Genomic DNA, 20,978 nt, shown 5'->3' with positions numbered 1-20,978 from the left:
TATTGAGAAACTCTAGTCTAACCTAAGTCTTCTCTATTATAATTTAAGGTCCTTTCTTCAAGTTTTACCCTGCAAAGGAGATGAAAGACTGATTGTTAATTCAGTTCATCCAATGGTCTTGTACTCTAAGCAACACAATAGCACAAAGATTAGCACAGACACATTCTTCTCTAAAATTTAATAACCTTTATTTTGAAGACTGATTCTTAAGTTACTCCTTGAATTTCTCTTCCCTGGGCCAAATAACTGCAATTCTTTGGGTTGTTTGTTCATTTATCATTTGTTCATTCAAATGTTTATTCAATAGCTACTCTATGCAGTACAGTGTTAGGTAGTGAGAATTCAAAGGCAACGCCCTATTGTTTTGTTATTGTTGTTGTTGTTTAGCCTTATTGTCTTTAAGAAGCTCAGTGTTAATGGGGAGAGATGGTCACAATGTCAAATGATTAAGTACAATGGGCCAAGAATTTGTGTTGTGTTCAGGATGCTGTGGGAGCATGAAAGCTGAAGTAAATGAATTCATCCTGGAGGTTTGAGGAAGGCTCTAAAGGAGAAGTAGCATTTAAATTGAGACTTGAAAGATGGAAGTTTGCAGGGTGGATGAAGCTTGGTGAGAAAGGCAATAAAAGCACTATTCTTTTTTAAAAAAATTATATTATACGATTTTTAAAGATTACTTTCCATTTACAGTTATTACAAAATATTGGCTATATTCCCTGTGTTATACAATACATCCTTGAGCCTATCTTACACCCAGTGGTTTGTACCCTGCCCCCAGGTGGTAACCACTGGTTCTCTGTATCTGTGAGTTTGCTTCTTGTATGTTATATTCACTAGTTTGTTGTATTTTTTAGACTCCATATATAAGTGATACAATACAGTATTTATCTTTCTCTATTTGACTTATTTCACTTAGTATAATGTCCTCCAAGTCTATCCATGTTGCTGCAAATGGCAAAATTTCATTATTTTTTTATGGCTGAGTAATATTCCATTTTGTGTGTGTGTGTGTGTGTGTGTGTGTGTGTGTGTGTGTGTGTATCACATTAAAAACACTATCCTTTAAAAAATATTATCAAGCAGCCATTGTATACCAAGGGTTAAGTACCAATCATGTTACTGTGAAAAAACAGGCATATTTCCTGTCACTATAGGGGTTATAAAAAAGTAAGCCAAAAGAAATCCCCCTTTAATGTTTGTATCATAGTTATAGACCTCAGAATTCTGCCACCTTCCTTTTCTCATTTGAGCTCCTAAACATCCCTGTGTGGGAGACAACACAGATGTTACCTACCTCCATTTTATAAAGGAGGACCAGGAGGCCAAAAGAAATGACTTTTCCACCCCTAACCACTAGCCACAGATCTAGTAAATGACAATGGTCTCTCTGATCCCAAATCCTGTGCTTTTCTATTCTTTTTTGATTCTAAATGCAATTTCCTGTGGCAGAGAGGCAAGCACGCTTTTTCCTACCCCCCTCCTTGCCCTGCTGTCTTCATCTCTGTCTTAACTTTAGGTCCCAATGCTGAAGAAGTTTTCCAGTTTTCCCAGTTCTGATTGCTGAGAGATTGCCAAGGGGAGGAAGGAGTGAGAATTGCCACTGTCCATTTTCAAAATAATTTCTACCTCGATTTCCCAAGTTTTTTGAGGAATAAGGAAAACTGAGATGTGGAACAGAAAATCCCTTTTGTTTGTCTTGGTGTTTGATAATGTATGCAACCTCTCTGGGTGGTTTAAGCGGTTTAGGTACTTTCTATAAAAGGGATCTTTTAATGACAAAACTAATGTGATTATCTGAGTGAGTGTGAGAGGCGTATTCAAGGCTTAAAGAAAATCTGTTAGAATAGCTGAATGTATCTGCTTAATCCTTTCTCTAATGTGGCTGAACAATGCTCTGGGAAGCCATTGGTCCGTTCTTTCTTCTAGTAAATGCCTGTCTCCAGAGGTAGGGACTGTTTGCAGCTTTTGATTCCCTTACGCTTCACCTTCTCAGCTGCACAAAAGCACAGGAAAGGCCTGGAGGAGCCCCAAGCACTGGCAGAAACTGAGTGTCTCCTGAGTGCTGAGGGCAAAACGTACAGCACATGCATGCTTTCTCCATGAGGGTGTGGAGAAGTGAGGGCTGCAGTCATCAGCAGGAATGGCATCTCCAAGAAGGGCCCTATTCTCAGCGCCTGCTTTCATTGGGTGCTAGGTGAGGGATCACTTTTGGAAGCTTAAAATCTTACACTTGAATTTGAAAAGTAGCTGAGCTACTCTTTTTTTTTTTTTTTTTTTTTTGAAAGAGAGGTGGGCAATGGTATCACAAGAGGGGAGAAAATTGCCACAGGTTTGGGTTCTGCAAGTTGCTCTGTGACTTTGGGACAAAATCAAATTCTTCTGAGTCTGTTTCTCTCATTTGTGAACTCAGGATAATAATACCTGCCACATAAACTCACTGTGAGAACCAAAGTGAAAATGTGAAGATGAATGTGAAAGTGTCACAGCCAATCTAGAGCATGATCAGATAAGATGTACACTTTTATTTTTATTTTATCTTACTTTATTTAAAGCATTATTTTTAACTCTTTTTCTTTTAAGAATACCTTTCTTTTCTAAATGTATAATTCAGTTTAACTCAACAAAACGTTTGTTCACTAAGTATGTGCTAGGCACTGTTCTGGGAATACAGATATTAGTAAGTCTTTGAACTTTAAGGAGGTCATAGTCTTGTAGGGTAGGCAGGCATATAAAATTCAGCTTGCTAAATATGCATTAGAAGTGATTAATTTTTCTTGGAGGGGTCTATAATAATAGCTAAATCTTATACAGTGCTTATTATTTGCCAGGAGCTGAGTTAGATGCTTTGCTTAAGTTACTTCATTCAGTTCTTATGCCCTATGGGGTAGGAACTGTTACGCCCATTTCTCAAGTGAGGAGACTGAGGCTTGGTCAGATCAATTAAGTCACTTTTCCACAATAGTGGATAGTAGGCCAAATTACAGTCCCAAATCTGTTTGACTTTACAGTTTAAATTCTTACTCATTGTGCTGTACTGCATCTTAAGTCAAGGAAGACTTCCCTGAGGAGTTAACCGTAGATGGGTTTCCAAACAGAATTAGAAGTTTTCCAGAGAAGAAAGGGCATTCCAGGCAGATGGAATAGCATAGGTTAAAAAACCCATGTTGGCTAGAAAAGCATTTGTGCAGAGAGGAACCAGAAGCAGTTTGTGATTATAGTGGAGTGGGCAGGTTGGAACAGTAAGTAGGGTTTATGATCTCTCACGCTGCACCTTTGTGGAAAAAGTATGTAATTATTGATTTTAATTAATGACTTGATTTATACCTTGTTTATCAAAAAGGGTTTTGCAGTAAAGTGAGGACAGTTGCCACTTTTATGGTGCAGAATCACAAAATATACTTCCCATTTTAGAATCAGAAAACTTTTATGATGGAACACACTTAAGAGACCATGGACTCACTCTGTGCAAGAGGAAATCAAGGCTGAATGCTTGTGAATGTCTTAATCAAGGTTATAAAGCAGTTTAATCAGCTGAACCAGGAATATTTGTGTTTTTTCGATGGATTATGGAGTTAAAGTGAACAGTAAGTGAGAGTTATAGGATTATCTTCAGGTGCACTTATAGAAATTGGTGAATTGAAAAGAGGGAGAGATGAAGTAAATAATTCCAGTGAAAAGGAATAAAGTCCTTAGCCGAAGCTGTAGGTTTCCCACTGGGAAACGTCATGACAGCTCTCTTTGGTGAGTGGTGTTGGGTATGTAAGTAAGTGTCTTGGCTGAGCTGACGCTGGGAATCGGGTTTGCCTGGAAAGCAGAGTTAGGGGATATCTTCCTACATCTGTTTGTTGATTCTTTTGGACTGCTTTAAATGGGGGCCTGGTACAGATGTGGGCTGGTTCTTGTTCTCACTGAGCTCACAATCTCAGTGAGAAAGATAGGACAGGGAAGAGAACAGGTAATTGCAACCAACTGAAATTAGTCATAAAAATAAGGTACAGGATGCTATGGCAGCCCTGAAGGGACGTGAGTAACCTGACTATGTTCTGGAGGGGTGACGAAAAGCCTCCTTGATGAGGAGGAGGGGAGATAGTGACATGGGAGGTAAAATCTGAAGGACGAGTTAGAGAGTAATGAAGGGGAAGGCAAAGAGTGCTCTAAATAAAGGGAACAGTTTATGCAGATCTCCCAAGGGAAGAGACCACTGCATTTGGGAAAATTAACTTGAACGTACCATTCCCATTTGGCATAGCCGAAATGTAGTGTGTGAGGTGGGAGAGACATCAGTTTTTTCTCTGACCTTTCCTTCCCCAATATGCAAGGTTACATATACAGGCAGTTTACTAGAGAGTATCACAACTCTGACAAAAAAAAATCAAAATACTTTCGGGAATACAGAGAGCAGGTGCTGACGTCCTGGGAGCACACTAAATGATGGCACAAAACAAAAACTCTAATATTCCCCCTCCCCATCCCACTGACCTGAGAACCAGCCTTTCCAAAGGAGCTACTTCTCACCTCTAAGACAGAAAACAAAAGGCATGAAATCAATGCTCTGAATGTAAACTAGACAAATAAATGTCAGGGCAGCAGGAGGGAGCAGCAATAAAGTGAGCAGGCCTGAGTGATGGTGGTAACCTGCTGAATTCTCAGGTCACAGAGTAATTTACTGACTGGTCCTAGGCCACTAGATAATTATCTGGGCAGCCCTGATTCTGTGCAAAGCCTCCTGCTGCTTATGTTATTAATACCAGCAGCAATCAGCAGGTGTTGGTGGGAGCAGAGAAGAGCAAACTGAGTCCCCAGGCTGCTGAGTGAATGCAGAGGCACCTGCCAGGGCCCCCTGAGCTGGGCCTCACCAGGAAAACTGACCAGCTTCAGCATTTAGCTCCTAGCCCAGCTATTGCATGGTCCCCAGGGAGAGGCTCCCCAAGGGTAGCTGAGGGCTTGGGCAAAGGAGTAAGTCACCCAAGTTCTGGAGTTTGAGCAGCTTGTGCAAAGAGCCTCTGCCCCATTCCCCCTTGGAGCTGACTGGAAAGTGATTTTGAGGCCTCCCCAGAATAATTTAAATTAATATCCATGGAGCAATGTCAAACACTCCTCTTTGACATGGCGTGGGAATTAGACTTCTTGCACCCATATGGGGCCAGGGAAAGTAATACTGTCGGTTCTAGGATTTAATCATTTGGGAGCTTGACCTCAGGTAGCCCTGAAGGGATTTCAGGGGATAATTGATATGGGATTGGGCTCGCTTATCCCATATCCCTCTTTAAAACATGATAACATTTGTAAAGTGCCCAGCACATAGTAGATATTTTCAATCAGTGTGAGTGTACTTCCCTCTTCTTCCTCTTCTAAGATTATCTAGTGAATGGCCTCTTGACTGATCTTTTATCTTCTTTTCCCTCCAAAACAGTGATTCTCATCCAGGGGCAATTTTGCCTCCTAGGCAACATTGCCAGTGTCTGAAGACACCTTTTTGGCTTTCACAATTGGGAAGGGCATAAAAATCATATGATCATCTTAATAGATGCAGAAAAATCATCTGACAAAATTCAACATCTGTTTATGACAAAAACTCTCAACAAAGTAGGTATGGAGGGAACGTATCTCAATAAAGGCCATGTATGACAAACCCACAGCCAAAATCACAATCAACAGTGAAATGCTGAAAGTTTTTTCCCCCAAATTGGGAACTCTACCCACTAATTGCCATTAGCACTTCCTCATCTGCTTTTTTGGAAGCGCTTGAGAATAGTCGCTAATAATTCTTTTAATGTTTGGTAGAATTCACCAGTGAAGCCATCTGTCATGGACCTTTGTTTGTTCGGAGGTTGTTGATTACTGATTCAGTCTCCTTACTAGTAATTGGTTCAGTCAGATTTTTCTTTTTCTTCATAATTCAGTCTTGGTAAGTTATACATTTCTAGAAATTTATTCTTTCTTATAGATTTTCCAACATGTTGGTGTATCTTTATGATCCTTTGAATTTTTGTGGTATTAGTTATAATGTCTCTTCTTTCATTTATAATTTTATTTATTTAAATTCTCTCTTTTTACCTTGATAATTCTAGATAAAATGTTGTCAGTTTTATTGTTTAAAAAAACCTAGCTTTAGTTTCATTGATGTTTTCTTATTTTCAGTCTCTATTTCATTTTTTTTTTTTTTTTTGCTCTGATTTTTATTTCCTTCCTTCTACTAACTTTGGGCTTAGTTTGTCTTAAAAAAATTTTTTTTAATTCTTTAGTTCTTTGAGATATAAAGCTATGTTGTTTATTTGAAATCTTTTTCCTCAAAGTAGGTATTTGTCACTATAAATTTCCCTCTTACAACTGCTTTTGATACATCCCATAAGTTTTGTTGTGTTATGTTTCCATTTTCATTTGTCTCTAGATATATTTTGATTTCTCTTTTGATTTTTTCTTTGACCCATTGGTTGTTCAATAGTGTAATGTTTAATCTCCATATATTTGTGAATTTACAGTTTCCTTCTTATAATTGATTTATAATTTCATACCATTGTAATCAGAAAAGATGCTTGATATGATTTTAGTCTATTTAAATTTATTAAGACATGTTTGGTAGTCTAACATATGGTCTGTCCTGGAGAATGTTTCATGTTGTGCTTGAGAAGAATGTGTATTCTGTCTCTGTTAGATGGAATGTCCTATAAAAGTTTATTAGGTCTATCTCATCTAATGTGTCATTTAAGGCCAGTGTTTCCTTATTGATTTCCTCTCTAGATGATCTATTTATTATTGAAAGTGGGGTATTAAAGTATCCTACTATTATTGTATTGCTACCTAGTTCTCCCTTCAGATCTGCTAATATTTGACTTATATATTTAGTTACCCTGATGTTGGGTGCATACATATTTACAATTATTACACACTCTAGATGAATTAACCTCTTTATTATTATAGATAATAACATTTATTACTATTGTCTTCTTTGTCTCTTGTTATAGTCTTTGGCTTAAAGTCTGTCTGATAATATAAGTATAGCTACCCCTGCTTTTTAGTTTGTTTTTATTTGCATGGAGTTGGGGAGGGGTAAAGGCCAAAGCAAGAGAAGCCTTCAAGAGCACATTTTCTAAAAGACAGCGGTTCCAGTTTCCTCCGGACCTCTGTTAAAATATCTGGATAAATGGAGCTCCTTTTATCAGCATTCCCCAAGGAACTCTAAGACACATGCAAATTACCCTGGGCCTAAGGATTCACTGGCTGTGAGATGACAGCAGGTTGATCTCCTCTAAACCAATTTCCCAATCTCTCTCCTTTTTAAAAAAAATTGAAGTATAGTTGATTTACAATATTAGTTTCAGGTATATGACATAGTCATTCAGTATATTTATAGATTATACTCCATTAAAGTTGTTATAAGATAGTGGCTGTAATTCCCTGTGCTGTACAATATACTTTGTTGCTTACCTATTTCATACCTAGCAGTTTGTATGTCTTAATCCCATACCCCTATCTTTCCCCTCCCTCCTTTTCTCTCCACACTGGTAATCACTACTTTGTTTTCCAAATCTGTGAGTCTGTTTCTTTTAGTTATATGCATTCATTGGTTTTATTTTTTAGATTCCACATGAAAGTGATATCATATAGTATTTATCTTTCTCTGTCTGAATTATTTCACTAAGCATAATATTCTCTAGGTCCATCGATGCTACAGTAAATGGTAGAATTTCATTATTTTTTATGGCTGAGTAAATTCCATTGGGTGGAATGGATAAAGAAGAACCCGAGTATTCATCAACATATGAATGGATAAAGAGGATGTGATATATATCATACATATATTTTCAGTTTTTTGAAGAAACTCTGTACTATTTTTCATAGTGGTTGCACTAATTTACATTCCCACCAGCAGTGTACAGGCGTCCCTTTTCTTGACATCCTCACCAATGAGGATTTTGTTATTCATAGACATTTTGATGATAGGTGTTCTGACAGATATGAAGTGATGTCTTATTGTTGTTTTGATTTTCATTTCTCTAATAATTTGCGATGTTTAGCATCTTCTCATGCACCTGTTACCCGTCTGTATGTCTTCTTTGGAAAACTGTCTATTCAGGTCATTTGCAAATGATATGACATTTCTCCCATTCCATAGGTTGTATTTTCATTTTGTCGATAGTTTCCTTTGCTTTGCAAAAGCTTTTAAGTTTAATTAAGTACTGTTTGTTTATTTTTGCTTTTGTTTCTTTTGCCTTAGGAGACAGATTTAAAAAAAACATTGCTATGATTTATGTCAAGGAGTGTTCTGCCTATGTTCTTTTCTGGTTTTATGATTTTAGGTCTTACATTTAGTTCTTTAATCCATTTTGAGTTTATTTTTTACATAGTGTGGGAAAATATTCTAATCTTGTTTTACTTATCGGTGTCCAGCTTTCCCAGCACCAATATTGAAGAGACTGTCTTTTCTCCATTGTATATTCTTGCCTCTTTTATCATAGATTAATTGACCATAAGTGTGTGGGTTTATTTCTGGGCTTTCTAACCTGTTCCATTGATCTATGTATCTGTTTTTGTGCCAGTGCTATGCTGTTTTGATGACTGTAGCTTTGTAGTATAGTCTGAAGCCTCAGAGGGTGATACCTCCAGCTCTGTTCTTCTTTCTTGAGATTATTTTGGCTATTTGAGGTCTTCTCTGTTTCCATACAAATTTTAAAATTATTTGCTCTAGTTCTATGAAAAATGTCATGGGTATTTTGGTAGAGGTTGCATTAAATCTGTAGGTTGTTTTAGGCAATACGGGCATTTTAACAATATTAATTATTCCAGTCCAAGAGAACAGGATATCTTTTCCATTTCTTTGTAACATCTTCAATGCCTTTTACTAATGTTTTATAGTTTTCAGAGTATAGGTCTTTTACCTCTTTTACCTTGGTTCAGTTTTTCTTAGGTATTTTATTTTATTTTTTGATGTGATTTTAAATAGGGGTTTTAAAACTTTCTCTTTTTGATAGTTCATTATGAGTATATAGAAAAACAACAGATTTTTGTATATTAGTCTTATATGCTGCAACTTTGCTGAATTTATTTATTAGTTCTAATAGTTTTTTTGTGTGGAGATTTTAGAGTTTTCTATATAAAGTATTATGTCACCTGCAAAAAATGACAGTTTAACTTCTTCCTTTACAATTTGTATGCTTTTTATTTCTTTTTCTTGTCTGATTGCTGTTGCTAGGACTTCCAATACTAGGTTAAATAGAAGTGTTAATAGTGGGCATCCTTGTCTTGTTCCTGAATTTATAGGGAAGGCTTTCAGCTTTTCACCATTGAGTATGATATTAGGTGTGGGTTTGTCATAAACGGCCTTTATTTTGTTGGTATGTGTTCTCTCTATACCCACTTTGATGAGAGTTTTTTTCATGAATGGATGTTGAAGTTTGTCAAATGCTTTTTCTGTGTCTATTGAGATGATTATGAGGTTTTTGTCTTTCCTTTTGTTAATGTGGTGTGTCACATTGATGGATGTGCAAATATTGAACCATCCTTGCGACTCTGGAATAAATCCAACTTGATCATGGTATATGATCCATTTCATACATTGTTGAATTCAGTTTGCTAATATTTTGTTGAGAATTTTTGCAACTATATTTATCAAAGATATTTGCCTGTAATTTCTTTTTTGTTATGGCTTTATCATTACCCTGATGGCCTTGTAGAATGAATTTAGGGGTATTCCATCCTCTTCAATTTTTTGAAAGAGTGTGAGAAGGCTAGGTATTAGCTTTTTAATATATATATATATAAGTTTGGTAGAATTGCCCTGTGAAGCTGTTCAGTCCTGGACTTTTGCTGCTTGGAGGTTTTTTGCTTTTTTTAATTACAAATTAAATTTCGCTACTAGTGATCAGCCTGTTCAAACTGTCTGTTCTTCTTGATTCAGTCTTGGCAGGTAGAGGCATTGCTTCTAGGTTGTCCAATTTATTGGCATATAACTGTTCATAGTATTTGCTTATGATTTTTTTGTAACTCTGTGATATAGGTTGTTATTTCTCCTCTTTCATCTTATTTTATTTATTTGAGTCCTCTCTCTTTTCTTCTTGGTGAGTCTGGCTAAAGGTTTATCAATTTTGTACATCTTTTCAAAAAACTAATGTTTGGTTTCATTGATTTTTTTTCTATTTTAAATCTCCATTTTATTTATTTCCTCCTGATCTTTATTATTTCCTTCCTTCTGCTGACTTAGGGTTTACTTATTCTTCTTTTTCTTCTAATTCCTTTAAATAGTAGATTATGTTATTAATTTGAGATTTTTTTATTGTTTCTTGAGAAAGGCCTCTACTGCTATAAACTTCCCTCTTAGAATTGCTTTTGCTGCATCCCATAGATTTTGCAGTGTTGTGCTTCCATTTTCATTAGTCTTGAAATACTCTCTGATTTCCTCTTTGACGAGGTCACCTCTGTGTCCCACAGTTGAATCTTCTCTCCGGTCATGGCTGCTCCAGATCCAGTACTGCTCTTTGATGTGGAGTGAGCAGGTTGGAGCATTTGCTCAGCTTGGGCTGAGTCATAGGAAACCCAGCAGTCACTAGAGCAGTTGTCTCTCCATGCTGCCTTGGGGTCAGGCTAGCACACATGCTCCTCAAGAGTGAAGTCCAGACTTCCCACTGCCCTCCTGTTATTCCTAGCAGTCCTTCTACTAGCCCAGAGGGCTCGTCTCCCTGCATGGGGCCCCAGGACTAGTGCGTCCAATCTAGGCTCTAAGGCACAATGTAATTACTTGTTTGTCAAGTTTGTTGTTCTCACTAGGCTGGGAAGTCCCCCAGACAGGAACTAACTCCCCTCCCCCTTTCCAAACTAGCATTTATTGATGACCTTCTATGTGCCAAGTACAGTATAAGAATTGTAACTACATTAACTAATTTCATCGCTTTCTGAGCAACCCCTGGAAATAGATATTATGAAGTCCACTTTAGAGGTAAGGATTCTGAGAACAGAGTGTTTAAGTGACTTGCTGAGCTGTGATTCAGAAATTTCCTTTGTTTTCTGTCAATGACCAGGTACATGGTGAATGTTCAATACTAAGTGGCAAGCTAAAATTCCTGAATGGAAATCTCAGTTTAGATACCATCTGTTCTAGGTATCCTTCTATACCCTATGTTACCTCTTTGTTATAATAAATCCTGATCAGACCTTTGTTATCACCCTTATCACTCTGACGTGTGGTCTTCACTAGGCAGATCAGTTTTCTAAGTCTGTTGAGTAGACTAGATGGATTACAATTCTCTTCCCGCCAGAGTGGGCAGGAGTGGGAGGCTAGCCGACTGAGCCAGCTCTGGAAGAGGTGCTCATGGAGCACCCAGGGCCGAGGCAGTTAATTTGCCCCAGTGGTGAGGAGGAAATTTCTTGTAAAAGCTAGCTTTCCTCAGAACAATGTGGCCTTTTATTTTTTAGCTTTGGAATGGAGCCTAGCTGTCCATGGAAACAAAGAGAGGAGAGAATCACTGAACCAGTCTCGCACATAAAAAACTGACCATGTCTGTCTTTGAAGTCTCCTTTATGTCGTTTTGAAAACTTTGGATTATAAGGGTGTATTTTCCTCCTTTTCTTCCTCAGTTCCTCACCCCACCCCAATTTTTTTTTTCATAGAAAAGAGAGAACTGGGTGTAAGGGAACCTTTCTTTGAAACAGGGCAGAAGTCATTAATTAAGGCTTCCATTCATTCCTGCTGACACTTGCTCATCAATCAGATTTCCTCTTAGCATTCTGATGACCCTGCTGACCTGGAGTCCTCCATACTGTCTGCCAGACAGAATTGAAACTCAGACCACACACCAGAAAAGCAGGAGTGGGCCCTGGCTCCTGGCTTCCTGAGACTGAGGAGAAAGCATCTGGGGACAAAGCTGGCTGGTCGGGAGCTCTTTGGAGTCGAGGTGAAGGTGAATAAAGAAGATATTATCTCTGCGGAAGCAAGTGTTGCTCACTTCACTGAAACAGTGATCTATAGTTGCCCTTCCCTTTCTCCTCCAACCCAGGGTCAGCCATGCAGCTCGGAGCCCAGCCAGCTGAGCCAGGGAAACCAGGCTAGCAGTTTTCTCTCTGCCGGCTCGGCACTGCTGAATGAAGTTAACAGCTCAGAGACGTCTCAGAAAATTACAGGGAGCTGTTCTGGAGATGACAGTGGCATTTGGGGTGGGGGTGGGGTAGTCAGCCTAAGCTGTGGGACTTTTACTGTATTACTTATTCATTCATTCATTCAATAGCCATTTCTGTGGCATCCACTGTGTAGCAAATATCACATTAGGTATCGAGGACAGTACTGTGAAAGAGGCAGATGCAATCTCTATCCTCATGGAGCTTACAGTCTATCTGGAAATGTACCTGAGACTTTCTTTAAGAAAAATTGGGTATTTAAGAGGACCCATGGCAGTCATGTGCAATTAAAATGCAATGACTATTTATTGGTCTTCTTTGTAGTAGGCATACGGAATACTAAAAGAAAAAAAGAAAAGAAGTACCCACAACCCATATCCTCAAGGAATTAACAGAGTAGGCAATGGTAGACAGGTAAACAAGCTCATTAATATTCAGTGTGATGTGTTATTACAGGTACATACAGGATTCAGAGGAAACAGAGAAGTTTATTCTACATGAAACTCCTTGGCTCTTACTCAGAGTGAGATGGGAACCCCAGAAAAGTTTGGAGCAGAGGGATGACACAATCTCACACATTTAAGAAAGTTTGGAGAATAGATTTAGAGGGTGAGGCAAGGGAGGAAATAGGGATACTGGTTAGTAGGTTTATTGCAATAAACCAGGTTTGTTATCTTAGACCATAGAGGTAATAATGTAGGTGTGGAGAAGATGTTCTATTTTATGTATTGGAAAACAGAGCCAGCAGAATTTGGTGGTGGATTCAATGTCTGGTATTAGAGAAAAGAGTCAGTGTTGACTCTAAAGTTTTTGACCTGAGAAGCCAGAATTTTGGAGTTTTCATTAATTGAGATAGAGAAAATTGTAGAAGTAGAGATTTTAAGGGAAGATCAGCAGTTTGGCTTTAGACATGTTCATTTCGTATGTCTATTAAACTTCTAAGTAGAATTATTTGATCAAGCAGTTGGATACTTAAGTCTGAAGTTCAAGTGAGAAGTCTGCACTGTATTTACAAATTTAAGAATTGTCAGCCTGGTAATTGTATTTAAAATCATGAGCCTGGATGAGATCATAAGGATGTGAGTACATGAAGGAAAGAGAGTAGATCTAAGGGCTAAGCCCTGGAGTGTTCCATTGTTTAGAGATCAGGAAGAGGAGGAGGAACCAGAAAAAGGAGACTGAGAAGGTGCAGTCAATGAGATGAAGAGGATTGCATGTTCCTGGATTCCAAGTAAACACGACGTTTAAAGGAAGGAGGGAGGAACCAAATACATCAAATGTTCCTGACTGGTAAAGTAAGCTATGACTATGAATTAGTCATTGGATTTGTTAGCGTTGGTTACTAAAGACCTTGATAAGAGTAGTATCTATGAAATGGTAGGGGTGAATTGTTGCTTGAGGTAGACTCCCTAGAGAACAGAGAGGAAGGAATTGGAAAAAATGGACATAGACAAATCCTTTCAAGAATTTTGCTTTACAGCAAGTAAATTATTTTTTTTTAATAAATGGAAGAATTTCAGGTGTTTTTTAAGCAAATAGGGATGATTTTATAGAGAGATAGTAATCAATGACATAAGAGAGAGAAGAGAATTTCTGGACTGATGCCCTTGATTAAGCCAGAGGAGAAGGAATAGGAGTAGACAGGTTGGCCTTTGGTGGGAGAAGACTGTCCATTCAGAACAACGAGAGGGAAGGCAGAGTATGTGGGCACAGACACCTGTGTGAAGGCAAATGTGATGATGCAGCTTCTGGCAATTCTGTGTGACTGTTTCTACTTCTCCAGCGAAGGAGGCAGCAATGGAAGAAGGAGTGGAAGTTTACAGAGAGGAAAATGTATGAAATACTTATCTAAGAAAGTGGGAGAGTGAATGCATCTGGGAGACGATTCCTGAGCAGCTCCAAGTGTCTGCGCAAGTTTTGGAGTCATAAACTTAAATTCAGGCCTGTCGGCATGGCTGTGTGTTTACCTCCAGCCAGGTTCAGCTGCTCAGGAGCAGGCTGGGAGAAGTGAAGAGGTGGATCTTGCTGAGGCTGGAGTTTTTCAGGGAGAGTACAATGGAGCAAGAAAGGGAAAGGGACCTGAGGGGGCATGTAAGGGAGAAATTGTGTTGACAGATTATAGACTCGAAGCTGGGTAGAGGGGATGTGAAGCCACAGCAGGGTGCTAGAGTGGGGAAAAGTGAACAGGAGTAGGAGCTGTAGATTGTAGGTCTCTGTGGGCTCAAAAATTTGTTGGAATTGGGATACCCAAACTGGAAAGATAAATGGTGGTGACCAGATGGTGGCATGCTTGGAATTGAGATTAGGCAAAATTGTGATTATGGTATTAATTAGGTGTAGAATATGACTATGGGAATGTCTAGGTTGGGGTGTAAGACAATATCACTGGAAGACATGAGGTCAAGGAACACAGAAGCCAGGACTTGGGGAGGAACATCTCTATGATTATTGAAATTATATCTCAATGAAATTAATTGAATTATAAGTGAGGGTAAAAGTATGATACAATCTCCAAGAAATGAAAGAGCATGACTTAAAGGTAAGTAGATGACAGCAACAAAGAGAGGGTAATGGGTAGGACTGTCTGGTGACATTATTTAAAGCTGGGAGTTTTAAGGAGGACGAAGTGAGAGTTGTCAAGAGGCACTATAATGGGCAAGGAGAACATTTACTTCACCCGGGTCTGTAGTACAAGGAGTTTGGAGATAAAACAGCAACCACTTGAGAGGGTTGCTGGGTAAGCAGTGCACTCCCAAGAGGGTCAGGTTTCTGCTAGAACAAGAAGGCAAAGGGAAAGTACAAGATTGAGAATATATGGGATTTGCTGATGACTGTTCTGACTTCCGGGAGGATACAGTGGAAGGGTTTCCTCAGGTATCTCCTGAGGTCAATGGCATCAGAAAAGTGGATATAGAGAGCCAAGTGGGAGCTAGGAGCCCAGAGGATGAGAATGCTGTGACTAAAATGTGTCTTACTTAAAAAGGTATAAAGGGCATATGAGATTGAGCCTGATGCTCTCAAGGCAGAGAGTGATGTGAGGCTGTGAGTGTTGAAAGGGGGAGGAGGGGGAGGAGGGAGAGGTCAGGGTCCCATCAGAAGCATAGAGAAAGACGGTCCTGTCTAGATCAACCCAGACTGCAAGGCACTCTTCTCATTTTCATAATACACGGTGCTCTAAGACTTTCTTCTGACTCTGTTGGTGGATTTTGCTGGTGAAACTGGGCTGCTGTCAATTTTTAAAACCATCTGTGTTGATATTATTATGTAATCCAGACTTGCTCTAGCTCTCCTTATAAATTGGGGTCTTGGGAAGTGGCCTGGCTGGTCTGCCCCTAAATTTGACTCTAAATTTGATTGAAAAGAATCACTGAATTAAAATAGACCATTTGTGATAGGATATAATTGAGCCAGGATATCTTTGATTGAGATGTCTGGCAAAGTGCTAGATAGTGACAGTTCATTGAATCTTGGTATGCTCCTTGGGCCAGATCTGCTAGCAGTGTACATGCTTTTCTAAAAGATATACTGGGGATTGTACTTTTTGGACTATTCAGATAAATTTTAATTTAAACTTTGTTGCCTTGTAGCTCCTTGCTCAATGACTCAATGACTTTCAATGGGAGAGCAGATACCACCTAAAGCAAACTGTCCATTATTCATCTTTCAGTTTCAGACCTGAATTCTTTGATGAATCCTTAGGAGGACAATAGTTTTGAGAATCAGGTATTTTTGAAGGTAAAGATAGATTTTTAAAGATATTAAGCTTCCTTTATATATCAAAAGCAAAGCTTAGATTTCCTAACATGAACATTTATTTTTGGCTAGTGTTTTCAGACTTTTTTGACCACAACCCATGGTAAAAAATACATTTTCAAATCACCACCCAGCACACACATGCCTATATTCACGTAAAATTGAAACAAAATTTTCAGGAAATAAAAACAAACAGTCCAATTAAAAAATGAGCAGAAGACCTGAATAGACATTTTTTCAAAAAAGACATACAGATGGCCAACAGGCACATGAAATGATGCTCAACATCACTAATCATCAGTGAAATGAAAATCAAAACCCCAATAAGATATCACCTCACTATGTTGTACACCTGAAACCAATATAACATATATAAATATATTTCAATTAAAGATTCAGAAAATAGTATTACTCTTACTTCAGGGGATGCCCCCTAATATTTTCTATTATGTTCAATTCTATTTTATTTCATTTGTAAAAATGATTGTTTTGAACCACTAAGTTGATCTTGTAACACATTAATAATTTATAATGTAATTTAAATAGCTACTGTAAATCATAGTGCAGGGAACAGTCAGAGTACACAGGGAAAGGCTCTAACTGATGAGACTGAAGAAATCCCACCTATCTTAGTGTTGTTAATATTGGAAGGGAAAGAGAGACCATGGAAGAGGTAGGGTAAGACAGACAGTGGAGTCCTCATCAGGGCCCCTCCTTTTTCAGGGTATAACCTTGAGGGGTGTGTGTGTGTGCACGCACGTGTGTGTGGATGTACGTGCGTATACCACAGAAGTCAGATAGGTGTGATATAACTAAGAGCATTGGAACTAGTGGCCTAGGTCCAGGGCCTAGGGATGCTTCAAACCTCTAGGAGAAGTTGTACATTTGGGTTAGTGCTAAGTCTAACAAGAGCCAGGAGCTGTACAGTGTAGCAGTGTCTGAGAAGTAGTCTAGCTAGATGGTTCCCTTGACCTGTGAAGAGTACACAAGGAATTTAGAAGTTTCTGCTTGGCTTGGTGATGGGGCTCAGATGTGTTGAGAAGCTTTGTGGGCTAGCAGAGTTGGGGTTGAGATAAAGAAAAGGCCAGGTAGGAGTAGAAATTTTGCAACCACAAGCAAATAACCAATAGTCTGAACTTTAATAGCACTAGATATGGGTATGATATCCCAAAAGATCTGATGGGATCAATAACACCTCTGTGTGTACCATTCTAGGGACCAGACATGAGGGTGATGAATAAGGAACGTGCTGAAAAGATTCAAGGGCCCTACTCCCCAGCTACCACAGACCGATATAACCCCCTCTCCAGGATCCAAATGCCATTCCTGGGGTGGATTAGAAGGAAGAGAAAGCCAAAATCCTAAGCATTTACCCTCAAGACATCAAGATACACGAAAGAGACTGGTGGTTGCCTTTTTGTGTCTGGTGTTGCTGTTCAGGACTGGTGGAAGCTGAATTTTTGTCAGGTGACTAATGGCAATGGTCTATTTCCCTTTCTGCAGTCTGAGGGTTGGCAGCCACTGCAGCTGGGAAGCAGCTGCCCAAACCTGGGGTTTGGTGGGAGAGAGGGCCTCTGAAATGCTTGGCCACAGGCAGATGCAGTTAAGCCCCTGCCTGAACGCAGACCTTTCTGACCAGCTGGTTTGGCACCTTTTCCTCTCTGGTTTTAAAGAGTCGGAGAGGATGAGAGATGAGAAAAATTCTTTCTTGCTGACTGGAGACATAGCTTGGAAGTCTGAATAGACTGGCTTCCACCTTAAAAAAAATAAAAGCTCTAAATGAATTGTGAACAGAGGAACTGATGTGTCTCTTATCGGTCTGCTGCCTGTTGACTGGCTGGGAGATAATCACCATGGTTAACAAGGATCCTGGCAGCCAGTTATTATTCATTCCTGACCACTCTCATTCACCATTGTTTTGGCATATAAAACCCTGAAAGAATATGAAATCCCCAATGCTCTGCAGTGTTGTGGGTTTCTCTGTGAACCACAACCTCCTCATCCTTTCCCCAGCTCTCTCTCCCTTCCTTCTCCCTTCCCCCCACCCCTACCAACTGCATGAGACAAGAAGGGGGCCGAGCAGGTCCTTCCCGATCTCATGTCCTCACTCCAACCACAGGAGCTCTGCTACCATCACTTATGAAGTGAGCTACTGGGCATCATTTATTCCAGAGGGTTCCTCTGTGAAACAGCTGAAAACCACATGCTCTCAGATGTTCATGACCTCCAGCTACAAACCCCAACAGGGGCGAGACGGTTGCATGCAGTCTTCCTGTCCTCCACCCATTGAGTAAGTAAGTGCAAATCACTGTTAGTCCTTAGTACCTGTCCTCACCACATCACTGACACCAGCAAGAAAGTGAAGGAACCCTGGGGCATCCTGTTTGTATAGGTGTCTGACAGCTGATCGAATCCATTTTTGTAGTCAAGTCCTAAGTCTCTGAAGGTAGAGCTTGTTTTCCTGTCAGGAAAAGGGTGGTCACTCTTAAATTTTCTCAGCCTTGGTCCAAATTTTGTTTGGTCCCTGGGGTAGGTTTGAAGTGCCACAGGTTAACAGCATCCACGTAGTTCTGTTTTTTTTATCTAACCTGGACCACTTACTTGAATTCTTGGTGGGAGGATACAAAGGAGCAGCAGGATTGGCTTCTGGTCTCCAGAAGTAATTTGGGCAGCAGTGTGAGCTTGCTCCAACCCAGTTCCTTGCTCCCTGGTGCCCAACTTGACTCTTATCCATCCCTTCACTCTCTTCGGTTGACATAATATTTTGGGTTCATTTTTCTGACAAAGGGCCAGAACTTTCCTTTAAGATATATATATATCTCTTAATAGAAGATGTATGTGTGTGTGTGTGTGTGTGTGTGTGTGTGTGTGTGTGTGTGTGTGTATAATTAAATTTACTTTCTAGATCCATTAATTGCATTTGGGCATAAAAGTATTTCTTTGCCAAAACCTCCCTCCCATCATAGCTTGAGGGTTAAATTCTAGGGCAGCCTCCCATCTGAATTTTTGTCAGGGAAGAGAAACAGAATTGTGCACAATTAAGGAAAGTCCAGAGGAGACAGCAAAGTCTCCATCAGGAATGGGAAATTGGGCTGGTGCATAAAATCATTACCATTACTAGGTCCTGAGATAAGCGATCAACACAGCTTTTACCTTCATAGGCCAGCAGAGGAGGTACCTCCCAAAGCAAATAGTTCCAATACAGTTTGTCCAATGTTCAATAGATTTCATGTCAAAAACCAAAGGAGAGAGTAATTATTGGGCTGTTAAGATCTATGAGAGGCTATTTATCCTCTCTTGGATTAGCCCACTCCCAGTTCTTGGGCATATACTATATTTTACTACCTTTTTACTTACTAGTAAAATCTTGTTTATATCATACTTTCAGTCTCTCATTAAAAATTCTTTTTTTTTTTTTTTTGGTGACCAAGAACCGAGGTAATTCTTTTTTTTTAAATTTCATTTTATTGAGTTATAGTCTGTTTACAATGTGTAAATTTCCAGTGTACAGCACAATTTTTCTGTTATACATGGACATACACATATTCATTGTCACATTCTTTTTCACTGTGAGCTACCACAAGATCTTGTATATATTTCCCTGTGCTATACAGTATAATCTTGTTCATCTATTCTGCATATGCCTGTCAGTATCTACAAATTTTGAACTGTTCCTTCCCACCCCCTCCCCTCTGGCAACCACAAGTTTGTATTCTATGTCTATGAGTCTGTTTCTGTTTTATATTTATGTTCATTTCTCTCTCTCTCTTTTTTTTTTTTTTAGATTCTACATATGAGTGATCTCATGTGGTATTTTTCTTTTTCTTTCTAGATTACTTCACTTACAATGACATTCTCCAGGGACATCCATGTTGCTGCAAATGGCATTATGTTGTCATTTTTATTGCTGAATAGTATTCCATTGTATAAATATACCACATCTTCTTTATCCAGTCATCTGTCAATGGACATTTAGGCTGTTTCCATGTCTTGGCTATTGTAAATAGTGCTGCTATGAACATTGGGGTGCAGGCGTCTTTTTGAAGTAGGGTTCCTTCTGTATTTTTGCCCAGGATTGGGATTACTGGGTCATATGTTAAATCTATTCCTAGTCTTTTGAGGAATCTCCACATCTCCAGAATATATAGCAGCTCACATGACTTAATAAGAAAAAACCAAACAACCCAATCCAAAAATGGGCAGACTAAACAAGCAATTCTCCAATGAAGACACATGAATGATCAATAGGCACATGAAAAAATCCTCAGTATCACTAATTATCAGAGAAATGCAAATCAAAACTACAATGAGGCATCACCTCACACCAGTTAGAATGGCCATCATTCAAAAGTCCACAAATGATAAATGCTGGAGAGGCTGTGGAGAAAAGGGAACCCTCCTACACTGCTGGTGGGAATGCAGTTTGGTGCAGCCATTATGGAAAACAGTATGGAGAGTTCTCAAAAGACTAGGAATAGACTTACCATATGACCCAGTAATCCCACTCCTGGGCATATATCCAGGAGGTAATTCTTATTTCCCTCCTCCCAATAACATTATAAATCACCATATCACAATGAGTCATCATCAGATGACTCCAGAAGTCCCTTACTAAATTGTATGTGACATTTGTCGACAAAAAAATAATCGATAGTCGATCTAAGAAGGAAATAAAAAATTTTAAGAAAAGATCTATTAGAGTGAAGATCCTGTCTGTCTTATTCACTGTTACCTTGAATTTAGCACAGTGCTTGGGACATAATAGTATTTCATATACATTTGTTTAATTGAATTGATTCAATTATACCAGGTATATCCAATGGCTTGATTGATTCATTCAATTATATAATCATTCACTTAATCATTTATTCAATTCCTAAATAGTGTTAACTATTCTTAGGTAGTAAGGCAATTTTCCACCACCTAATTTGAATGCAAAGTTATACTTCAATAACAGTAGGAAGAATTTTGATTAAATATACATGAGAATTATGATCTTAGACACACCTACCATTTATTGAACAATAACTGTGTGCTGACTCCTCACAAAATACATAGTGTCATTCTCCATATGCAGATAAGAAAATAGAAGTTGATAGAGCTGAAATAACTTGCCC

The 20,978-nt window shown here is 38.9% G+C and overlaps 1 long non-coding RNA gene across 2 annotated transcripts; it reads left to right on the top strand.

The window, feature by feature from the left end:
- The first annotated feature begins 16,405 nt into the window (after positions 1 to 16,405).
- LOC135322678 (uncharacterized) lies at positions 16,406 to 20,492 on the top strand. Of its 2 annotated transcripts, none has more exons than XR_010383432.1 (3): positions 16,406 to 17,328; positions 17,981 to 18,151; positions 19,694 to 20,492. It is a non-coding gene; the product is annotated as an uncharacterized LOC135322678 (long non-coding RNA). The 2 variants fall into 2 exon arrangements; XR_010383433.1 differs by having other exon boundaries at positions 17,981 to 18,155.
- The last annotated feature ends 486 nt before the right edge of the window (positions 20,493 to 20,978 follow it).

The sequence above is a fragment of the Camelus dromedarius genome, chromosome 12, assembly GCF_036321535.1.
Source record: "Camelus dromedarius isolate mCamDro1 chromosome 12, mCamDro1.pat, whole genome shotgun sequence".
Lineage (NCBI taxonomy): Eukaryota > Metazoa > Chordata > Mammalia > Artiodactyla > Camelidae > Camelus > Camelus dromedarius.
This window is presented reverse-complemented; position numbering and strand designations above follow the sequence as displayed.